We start from the raw sequence: 12031 nt of genomic DNA on the forward strand, positions 1-12031 counted from the left end.
CTACCTTTGGAGCATTTTCTACCCCAAGAAAGGGACGGTAAGCGAAGCCATTTGGGGGGAACAAAACAGCAAGTGCTACACTGCCAGTACAGGGAAATAGAGGGAAGTGTCCCCCAGGACATTTTGAAGGCACAGCCTGGGTGGTGAGCGTGATCTTCAGCCCCCACAGCTTTAAAGATCAGCGATGCAGGCAGGGGCAGGGGCTGGAGCAATGGCTGGGGACCCTCCCTGCGGTGAGCAAGACGCAGCCTGAGTCACAACGCCTTCCTCCTTTCAAGGCTGAATCACCCCCGTGGAGCTGGGAGAAAAAAGACATGCATCACAGCTTCTTGCCTCGGCTTTCTGCTTGCATAGGTCTCTGCCCTCCCAGAGCAGCACCTATTGCATCCCAGCAACCAGACCAGTAAAATTTCTGCACTTTGCTAAGCTCCCAGGAACGCACCTACAAGTGGGCTTGTAGCATCCAGGAACTTTGCAGTTTAATACAGAGTTCACTTTATCACCACCTCTCCCTGCTCCGCCCTCAAAATAAAATATTAAATAATAATAATAATAATAATAATAATAATAATAATAATAATAAAGGCAAGCAGCAGCTAGGCAGCTGGTGGCTATGTTTAGCTGGAACAGGATTTGAGGTTTTTTTGAGGGAAAACCCCTGGCTGCAAAGCACCTGGCTGATGCAATCAGAGCAAGAAGTAGGCTTCTACCTATCAGAAGAGGGATCCTGACATCAGTGGGTGTATGGCTGCTCCATTACTGAGAAGTAGAGGGTCGCAGGGCCTGCAGAGTGAGGTGTACAAGAGGAGAATATATCACAAAGGAAGGGTATCTGCGTTGCAGAGGGTGCCTTGCAGGATTCCATACTGCTGAGCTGCCCTCAGCTCACAGCCATATAGCAGCCTTCATGGCCATCTCCCTGCATGCAACAGCCTCCAAAACAATACCTGGATAGGTCCTAACCTACTTAAGCTATGATTTTTCCCATAATGACAACAAAGATGACAGCCACCACATAGCCAAATGCAGCCGGCTCCTGCTGTGCTCCCTGGCCCAGCCCAGGCTCTTCACCAGTGCCTGTCCCACCTGGGCTGCACACACAGACCCAAGGTTTCCTCAGCCATCTGGCTCAGCAGCTTCTGTGAGGCTTTGTGCCACTGCTCTTGTCTGTCTGGGAGCTGGTTCCTCTTCCAAGCCACTGCAGTCTCTTCCAGTGCCCTCAGCTTTACTGGTGGCCATGAATTTTGAGACACCCTGACCACCGGAGTGGAAGCCTCCAAGGCAGCCTGTGCGATGCGAGCGGCTGGCTGTTTTCCAGGCCTGTGGTTGCCATCTTTTGTTACTGGAAATACCCTAATTAATTTCTAATGCACCGCATTAACCTGACACCATCCACTTTATCCCATTTCTGTTGGCTTTTTCAGGACTTTTTATTTTAATCACCCGTGCAGATTGCAAACACTTTTCCCAACACGGCGCTCCTCGCTCTGCTCACAGATGAAGGTGGTCTGCGAAAACACAGCGGTGGCTTTGGCCGGAGAGCAGGACAGCCTAATTCTCCCCTATTTTTTTCTCCTCTTGCCAGCCACAGACTTTTCACTGCACAAAGAACAAGCGACCAGCCTCCTCCTAATCTCACTTTTGATGCTTACAAACAAACCAAGCACGAATCAGTCTCCCTTACCAAAGGACGAGAGAGATCGTCGGTACATAGCGTTTGGCTGTTATCGGTCAGGCAGAGCCCTGCAGCCTGGGTGTGAGCTTTAGCAGTCATTTGCAAATCTGCCCCCTGGATCCAGGTTGGCCTTTCAAGCATCTCATAAAGGCCGTGGGTCTGAGACGTGTGTCTAGTCCTTATCTAGTTAGTTCTTCCCCCTGACTTGCTGCTACGAAGGAGGGTAGGGGAAGAGATGGACCAGACAGATGAGGCTGGCACTTTGATTTACTCCTAGTCCTTGAAAGCCTGTTGTTACTAAATGCAAAATAGGAGTAAAATAAATAAATAAATAAATAAATAAATAAATAAATAAAAAGCAACTAATGCATCCCATTTTTATGGCCAAAAATAAAGGCACTGCAAGGCAGGCGATTTAATGGCTATCATTCCTCCTGTGTTATTCGAAGATCCCCTTGTAAACGGGAATCCTGGGTCTGTTTTGCCATCTGTTCCCTCCACTCCTGCCTAGGAATCCTGAAAGGGTATTTATTGTATATGCAGGTTCAGTGAGGCCCACTTAATATAAACAAATACTGCATGAAATATGGTGAGGCCTGCTCTTTCTACAGTGCCTGTATTTATGAGGAAACAGTACAAAAACAAATATGTAATCTGGAAATAAACCTGTTAAATGAATAAAAAGTCCTACAGAGCAAAACATAATGATTAGCAGAGCCATTCAGTGAAAGACCCTGTTAAGGGAACACATCTGCTGTCATCCACTTTGCATCAGTGCCTTTCCCCCATGATAGAAACCCATCTGAAAACAGCCATCAGGAAACCATGGGGGAGGGGATGGGGAGAAGGAGGCAGTGATTCAGCCCAAGAGCTACAGGGCCACTTCTGCTGGCTCTTGAAATGCCCCTTGAGTCCTGTTCCCTGCTGTCCACAAAATAAAGCCTATGTTATTTACAGTATGCACTAGGTACAGATGACAGCCACTCAGCTGAAGAAGACCGAGAAGTAACAGCAACAACAAAAAGATCAGCAAAGCAATTGAAGGCCAGCACGGTGTGCTGAACAAAGATTCGAGTAAAGAACTTGAAGTGCAACATGTTTGTGCACACACGTAGAAAATCGTATTTTGCTTCTGACCTTGCGCAGAGCCTGGGCAGGGCTTGTACAGAAGAGCAGAGCGAGATAAACCTGCTGTGGAAATGCAAACCAGTCATGATCTATGCTTGCTAGCTTGACTTCTGTGCAACATAGCTATTCAAATGCAGGAAGTACTGTTCTAGCTACCTGTTCCTATTAACTCTATATTTACAGACCCACAGTAAAATCACGACCTGTTCCATGCCCACCCCACCCACGCGGAGCCAGCTACAGGCTAGGTGAGTAACCACGCTGGTGGTCACCCTCTCTGCCTGTCATTTACATTTGCTCCAAGATGTGCTGGGTATTTCCTACCGCAGCTTCTGCTTTCCACCGTGGGTTGCCCGATCTTCCCCATGGAGCCCATCATTAATGAGTCAGTCTCCTCCAACAACGCAAATGCGACGTGTAGAGGTGGCCACAGCTGATGCAAGCCCGGAAAGTGATGCACCAAGCCCTGATGCAACCCCCCCGGGAGCCACAGCTACTCCCCCGGAGCATGTGGGACAAGGATACCCTGCTTGCTTTCAGCGTGACTCTCGCTTTCGCCTTCGATTGCCAGCACAAACACTGACAAAACCCATGGCTTCCTGAGCCAGATAAAACTCTGCTTTTAACCTCCAGCTAACAGCTGCAGGTGAGCTCTCCTGGGTGAAAACACTGCACAGACAATGTGCTTTTCCTTTGTCACACGTGCTACTTCACGGTCATGCTGAAGTGCATTGCCTGCCTGTGTTTTCAGCATCAGGATCATTTGCTCATCTTGCTGATCAATCAAAGTAAAGCAATAAAACCTTCACTTTTGGGCAAGGAAGACAACGCCGGAACATCTACCAAGCAGCAGGTCCGTGACTCCCCTTCCCCACCCAAAGCACAGAGTAATGAATGCATCACGTGGCACAATTTGAGTACTAATTGGCAAAACAGGCACAATAATTTGCTTGAACGTGCACTGTGGGGATGGTGGGCTGTTTGCAGTTAGCCAGCACAGATGTGCTGCTCTCCGTGTGCATGAGATATATGTAAAAGTTCAATGGGTTTATGTCGCTGCAGTTACTACTGCTGCTCACTGACGCACTCTAGTATTTTTATTGCTTTTTCATAGCTGACACGATTCTGATGGTATGTAATTAAATATTTTACAAAGATCAGGTCTGATCTGTCAACCTTTATGCATATGAAAAATCTCATGGTGTTCAATGCCTCTACTCATGTACACAAAGCAGGCTGGGCTGGGTTCCCACTGCTACAAAAGTATTTTCTTCCCCCTCTGTATTACCCATTTGGGACTCCAATGGCATTAATCATGACCAAAAAAAAAAATAAAAATCCTTAAATATCTTTCACTTTTATTCTGTGTATTGAAACCTTCAGCTAGGATTTAAAGAAACTATAAGAACAGTGTTGTGGCAGTTATGTTTGGCTGGGAATGGAAAGAAGTAAGAGTTTGTGTTTTGTCATAGGCTGAAAGACATACTGCTTTTTTGCCAGTCTGTATCTCAATGTGGTTTCCTGAGACTGATTAAGGGCTTGAAGGGGGATTTTTTTTCAAGAATTCATGACTCACTTTTTAAAATAGTGTATTTCAGACACAGTGGGGATTGCCTGAACATTTTGTTGTTGTTGTTGTTTTAATTATACCTGCAAAATATGTCACAGTCATATGCTTCCCTCAAACTGATACGCATGCAAAACTCTCATGTGAGGGTGTCTCACAGGTGTGCTCTGGGTCTTTCCCTCCAACCCAGTGCCTTTGCATGCTCACAGGGATGCTCAGCCACAGCATGCTGCTCTAGAGCAGGAGCTGAAGCTCTGCTGTACCAGAGCGTTTCAAAGTGTGGCATGGGGCTGAGCCACAAAGCTTTTCAAGTTTTGATCCAGATATGGGCCTACAGGGCAGGTGGATATTTGGACCTGAATTTTAGATTTGGATTCATCTGATGGAATCACGTTTAAACCTTTGCAGCCATTCTTCTTCCAGGACCAAAGCACATGCACACAAGCCTGGGCCACTGCATATCCTCAAAACCCTCAATAAAATCTTCTTTCATTTCCCAGCCTCTGCTTCCCCAGTGCCTCCACAGCTGGGTGCAGCTATTTTTCTGATTTTCCCCCAGCAGGGAACACAGCGAGGGCCTGAACACAGCCAACCAGGCTTTCCTGTCATTTTACGCACACACCCTTAATATTTTCCTGCCTCTTGGACCCCTGAGAAAGCATCTCTCCCATCTTTGGGCAGAAAGTGAACAAAATATGAGTTTCTGGAAATGAAGAGGCCTTTTAAATGAAAGTCTACTAAGTTATTAGCCTACTATGGAAACCAAGATATAACAAAGTTGCACCTAATCTTCGACTGGGAATCATTAAACCTGACCACAGCACTGCCAAAGCAGGCAGAGGACAGACTTACGCCTTTCAGGGAGCTCTGCTGGACCACTAGCTTTGCATGGCACTAAAATGAAACCCATCACACTTCCCACACCTCTGGACGGAGCATTTCCACTTCCCTGTGTGCCATGCTGCTGCCAATTTGCCATCACAGGGCTGAAAGCAAGAGTGCTGAAGTGCCAGGAGAAAGCTGATTCCACATGACGCATCGGGAAAAGACAACACGCACCAAGGCTGCTGGAAAACAGGCACTCTCCCGGGTTCCCAGGCCACGTGAAAATTTATGAGGTTTGAATGAAATTCAGTTAAAGAATCCAGGCCAACAACTCCTTATCCAAAATGAACTGAATCGCTGGACTTTTTTCTTTTTAAGTGTCACCTGACCATGCTTCACACTGCCTAGGTTGAGCTCTGCTTCTGAACTACCTCAGAAAAAAATAACCCTTCTGTTGGTACCATAATGTGGGGTGAACTTAAATTAAAAAAAATAAATAAATAATAATAACAATTAAAAAAAAAAACTATAAAAAAATAAAACCCGCTAGATCATGACACTACAATGACCCCAACATATGGATGTGTTACAGACCTTCAACAAATCAAGGGAGGCACTTAGAGACACGGAAACAGGCAGCTAAGTGAGACACAGGTTCTACTTGTCCGTGCACACCTATGAACATGAACATATGGATTTCTTTACATCTTGACCCCAGAGAACTGGCATAAAACTTGAAAACTGCCACCTGGTTTCTGCAGTATTTTTTCCATTTAGGGTTTAAACAGCATCTAAACCCACGTGTGTGTGTTTTTCTCTTGCAAACATGCAGCACAATTGCAAAGCAATGAGATGGGCGTGAGAAAGAGGATTTCTGTTGACCCAAGGGAACCAGGAGAGGGATGAGCCCAGGCCTGCCAAACAGCTGGTTGAACTGTGGAGCCTGGTCTCAGGCTGTTGTGAGGCTTGTCTACTGAAGGCACAAAAAGCACCTTCTCCTCTGCCTGCCTGGTTTTTTGTTTTGTTTTGTTTTGTTTTGTTTTTCATTTCTCCCCTAATGCAAATGCACTGGAGGGTGCTCCATGAAGCACGACTGAGGCATGTCCCCTCACCTGCGAGGAAAAGCGGCATGCTTTTAAATGCTATTTTCTTAGGAAGGTGCAGGAGTCTGGCCAGACAAGTGCTCAAATGCTTTTAAAGTGTTACTCCTCCTTTCCTCAGCTGTTGCTGGCTGCTTCCACCCCCCTGGGCCTTGAAAGCAGAGCCTGTGCAGGCTGCTGACCCATGGCATGACAACCTGTGGCAGGTTTGCTGAGGAGAAGGCCCCATGCTGCCGCGTCTTGGCCAGGGGCCCAAGGAGGGAATGCAACACGTATAAACCTTTCTATTAGTCATACACCCCATCAGTTAAGTCCATCTGGAACCACAAAATCATATAGAATCCTTTAGGTTGGAAAAGACCATTAAGATCATCAAGTCCAACCATCACGTAACACTGCCAAGTCCGCCATTACACCACATCCCTGAGCGCCATGTCCACACATCTCTTAAAAACCTCCAGGGATGGTGACTCCACCACTTCCCCGGGCAGCCTGTTCCAATGCCTGAACACCCTCTCTGTGAATAAATTCTTCTTGATATCCTGTCCAGATCTCCCCAGGTGCAACATGAGGCCATTTCCTTGCATCCTAAACCTAGCTGTTTAATATTTGTTCACATCTAATCTAGCTATTTCATCCATCTGTAGCTGAGGGCGAAGGCTATGCAGCGCACGCTGGCTGCCTGCGGGGTACACAAAGCCAGTGGAAGACCTTGGTCTTCATCGACGCTGAATTTGCAGCAGATTCTGGTTTTCCCAACAACACGCAGCCATTATCTGACACAGCCACGCAAAACCTGCCAGGAAGACAGAGGAAGCTGAAAACTTCCCCTGGCCACATTACACCTTTCATCACGCATGGCAGAGACGAGCCAGGGCAGAGGCCTGTCCCCCGCCACTCGCCAGGCTGCGGGCTCCCTGCTCCACGCCAAGCGAAGGGCACGGGGGCCTCACGTGTGAGTCCAGAGCGGATCAGAAAATGAAAACAACCCCCCCACCACCCCCTGAACATTTCTTTGTCTCCATTCATAACCACAATTTCATTTGCATTGATGTTTCCTGACTGATTCTCTCCTCAGAATAATTGATGGGGAAAAGATCAAGAAATGTAATTAAAAGAGAAACAAACAGAAAACAAAGGGAAGAGGGTAAATGGGCATGCGACTTCGGGTCAGGGAAGGAAGAGGAGCAGGTGGTGGAACTGATGAGGGAGATTTAATGAACTGCAATTGACTTCGAATAACAAAGGAGGAGGAACCTAATCCTACCCTTGGATCTGCACACATATGGACTTACCATAACAAATGGTAATCAATCCATCAGCCTTAAATTAAAGATAAGGTGGGCAGGAAGGAAGGGACCCGGTCTAGCCCCTCCTCCCCCCTCCTGCCATCCCACCAAGTCTGTTTGTGTGTGTTCATTGACATATGTCGATAGGGCTAGTGTCCGACACATCTCCCTCCTCCGCTTAGGCTGTTGCCTTCCAGTCACTAATACCACCACAGGCAGGTCTTTGGATGCTACCCCAGGAATTTAGGTTCCTGGCTACACTGCACCTACTGCCTGCTTCACCCAACAGCCATCAGGGCTCGGCAGCTCCAGAAATACACCCGCAGGACTCTGCACGTAAACACTCGCTGAGTTTTAATCAAATGCACATCACAGATAGTCCTGCGTGACAGAAACCAGAACAGCCAATTCGCAGACCTGCCAAGAATAGCTTCATCTGCAATGCAAGCATTTTTCCTCTTTTGTATCATTTTGGCCCTGGCTTTCTTATTCTGGGACAAGCTGCAGAAATATTCTGGGTTTTATGAGATAGTTGCCTGTTCACTAGGCTTTCTAAATATGCACCCGGGCTTTATGGTTCCTCATTAAGTTTTCTAGGATGGAGTTTCTATTTTAAGGTCCAGATCCGCCAAAGCAAGCTGCACAGTTGGACACCCCTTCCCATGCATATGGTGAAGCATAGCTGTGGGTTTCTTTGCAGGACTCAGGGCCCTAGTGTTTGGGCCTGGCAGGCAGCTCATCCCACAGAAAGTGCTTCTAAACAAAAGGGAGAACTTTTAGATGCTAGTGTCTCCAGGGCTGGTAACCAATACTTATTTCTCCTTGACCAGCAAGCAGGAAATGCGGAGCTGGAGGAGGACCAGCTCACCAGCAACCTGTCTTTTGGGAAAAATAAGGCCAGCTGAGCTGGCAGCAGTGAGGCAGCAGGTAGGAGGCAGGATGTGACCAGAAAGCTGCAGGACATGGGAGAGGCTGGGTCCAGCCAGGCATGCAGCCTACAGCCGAGTCCCCAGGCAGAGCTGCGCTGGTGGAAGGGCCCAGGCTGTCAGGTCTGGAAGCATTTCTACCACAGTTACTATATGAACAAAGCGTTTGCCAATTAAAATAATTCAGACAAATCTCCTGTATCCTGAGGAATGGGCAGAGCAGGCACAGATGGAAAGGAACACAATGCCAGGCCCTGCCACATCAAATCCAGTGAGGGGGAAGAGTGGGGAAAAAAATGTGAAATAGCTACCAAAGTTAAACTACTCTGCCTATTTTTAGCTCTGCAAGAGTAGCAGGCTTCCCATGCTGACTTGTTCCTACCTGGCAATCAGGAGGTGGTCTCCCTGGCACAGGAGGACTAACACCAGAGGAAGAGATGGCTTGGGCTGAGAGCCTGCATTGCTGCAATTGGAAAGTTTTGCTGACTCCTGTGGCACCAGAGAGTCCACCTGCCCACTCTGTTGTGGCTCTCAGATGCGCTGAAATCCTCATCCTGGCTGATCTGTTGGATGGGAGTTGTGGGAATTGGGGATACTTGTAGGCATATATCAACTACAGTCAAATGCTTGGCAAGTGTTAAAGCACAAAACCAAGGCATCAGCGACTTTGCGTGTTACTGCTGAGCTGACAGACAAGAATTCAGAAACAGACAAAACAGAGGAAAGGCTTACAGCCAGTACGCTGCACTTCCTAAGCCACCAGCATCTGTGGTACCTGGCCTCTGACTCAGCTCCTCCAGATTTCCACATCTTAAATGATCTCGCACCCAGAGCATGAATTTGCACCACAGGGGTGGTTTTGGTGCTTTCACTTGTGAGGTGGGCTGACAGGAAGCCAAGCTGGCACACCCCATCACCTCTCAGTTGGACATACCAAGGACTGCTGGCCCCAGCTCCACGCTGCCACCCGACCTCCTGACACCTCTACCAACCAGGGCGATTCCCTGGCCTGCTGGCAGGTCACCACATTGCCCCCTGAGAGGTATCACCACGAGGTTTTGGAGAGAAAAACATTTTCTACCAGTGAGAGCATAGTGTGGTATCACTGACCCATTCCCACGGGAGCAAGAGCCAATGTTTCAGGAGCAGTGGGCAGAAGTGTTTCACCACACGTGTGCTGGTGAGCCACCACCTCACAGCCCTCGAGTCTCACCATGAGTAGGTTCAATTTCAGCCAAGCTGCTTGCTGGGCAGGTTTTTCTCATCCTTATTTCTCAAGGGGTCCCAAAGCAAAGCACATCAATAGGAAAGGAGTAGGGAGAGCGTCAAAGTGGAGGTCATCAGTGTACAATCCCTCTTCATCGTGCATTTCTGGGTCCTCCTTCATCTTCTTTTCACCTACAAAAATCTGGCTGTGAGCCACAGAATAATATAGCAACGGGGGAAAGGAAGAAGGCTTAACTTTTATTTATTTTAGTGCGATCATTAGGATTATGTCAGGGGGAAAAAGCATTAATACATAATCTTTTCCCTGTGCTATACAACACTGGCTGCTTTTAATTTAGAATTAAATTGAAACACTCACTCAGAGCTGCTTTGAACAGCAGCCAAGGCCTTCCCTTGCATTGTGTTAGCAGCTGGGTAGCCTTACCACTCTTTTTTTTTATTTTTTTGGGGTCCACAGTGCCCTTTTTCAGACTTGTGCCGAGGGTCAGTCACTGAATGTCCTTGTTACACATCCCCAAATACTGGGGGTCTCCTTGGCTTCGAGCTGACACACCGACACACCCATAGCACAGGTGAAGGGGAAGACATCCCACAGAGACAGCCCTCAGCAAACAGCACTCCCGAGCCACAAGTATTTCACAAATTAAAGAGAGGAGGGACGTATTAAAAAGCACATCAAAATGCACATTTTTTAAAAAATGCTAAAGAGCAGTGATTTATTTCTCTTGACAGCGCGAGTTATTTCATATGCTTTGCTGCACATGATTAGGCAAGTTCACACAAGGAAAACACAGTTTGGAGGTGTAAACAGGACAAGCAAGGCTGGGCTGGGCAAAGCCAAATTTAGTTAAGTGAACTGGTCATCCTGTTTTGTTCACACGAGGAGTCTGCTCCAGACTGTTCTCACCAAGCTGATGAGAAAGGTGCCATGGTCGCCCCGTTCATTTCAATCCGTATAAATACTACGTTTTGTCAGGCTAAAGAATCCACAGTGGATTCAAGCCCTTTTCTTAATTATTGGTATTCACTGAAAGAAAGGGTAAGTTTAAAGGGAAAAAAAAAAAAAAAAGGTTGCCACCCTTTCAGTGCTGCTGTGAAGGGAGTGCTGCTTATCACAACAGGTGCAAAGGCCACTCACAAAAACAGAAGCAGTTCAGCACTGAAAGGCTAAGAAATTACTTATTCTCTTTGTCAGCTGCTCACACAGGCAGGGTAAAGGCTACTTGGAAGGAAAGAGAGAGGGTTAAAAAGAAGGGTTAAAGTTTGTCACAGAAAGAAGACAGAAAGAAAGAAAGAAAAGAAGACGACATGCACACAGGCCCACAGGTTCACAGGAGACTCTGGGAGATACATCGACCTTAAAAAGGAGTTAAAAAGAAACCAGAAACAAAACCACATCCCCGCATGGAGCAGGAATGAGCAGCACCACCAGACTGGGGACATTTTAACAGGCGGCCACTTCTCCTGAATGGCACAGGGAACAATGCCGCCCGCCTGAAAGCGCAGCATTCCTGCCGCTGCGCCTCTGCAGAAAGGGGCTGCTGGGGTCTTCCCCACGGCGCCGGCTAATTGCACCTTCTTGGGCACAGCTCACAGACCATGCTCATTCCCTGTCGGAGGAGTGATTTGTGTGCCACACCTACGGAGTCAACATACTCGGGGGAGAAAATGAAGAAAAAAGGGGGAAAAAAAAAAAAAAAAAAAAAGAAAAAAAATGATGAGAAGCCTGTGGGTTGCAGGGTTCTGTTTCTCTTTGGGTTCTTAGCTAGTGTTTTCCTCCACCCTCCTTCTTTCAAGATAAGGCATCAGAAGTAACTGAAACTGGAATTTCATTTTATAACACCCCTCCATTAATCCTTACATCTCTCTCAACTGCTGCATAAATTTCACCCTCTCTCCACAGAGCTTGAGGTTGCTTTACATCTGGTGCATCTTATTTTCTAAGGATGATGGCTCTGTTTATTTTAACCAGGCCTGGAATGATGTGCAAACCAGCCATGCCTCTTAGATGCTGATTGTTCCCAGAACCAGATGGTCAAGCCTTCCTCTTTCAAGACAGCTGACTCAAAAGCCATAAAAGAAAACACCAAAAATGAAAACAATCATCAACAACAACATCAAAACACACCCTGTGGTGGGAAAAAAATTATTTCAATGTTGGCACTGTGAGAGAGAAAAAACTCAGAAAAGAGAGTGTTTGGTTTTTCCAGACACTGGAGGTCCACCATGCAAGGGGGGAATATGCTCATCAGAAAGTTTCCACCAGTGGCAAAGTAGCAGGAGGAATTCCCAGG

This window comes from Oxyura jamaicensis, chromosome 2 (assembly GCF_011077185.1).
Source record: "Oxyura jamaicensis isolate SHBP4307 breed ruddy duck chromosome 2, BPBGC_Ojam_1.0, whole genome shotgun sequence".
NCBI classification, from domain to species: Eukaryota; Metazoa; Chordata; class Aves; order Anseriformes; family Anatidae; genus Oxyura; species Oxyura jamaicensis.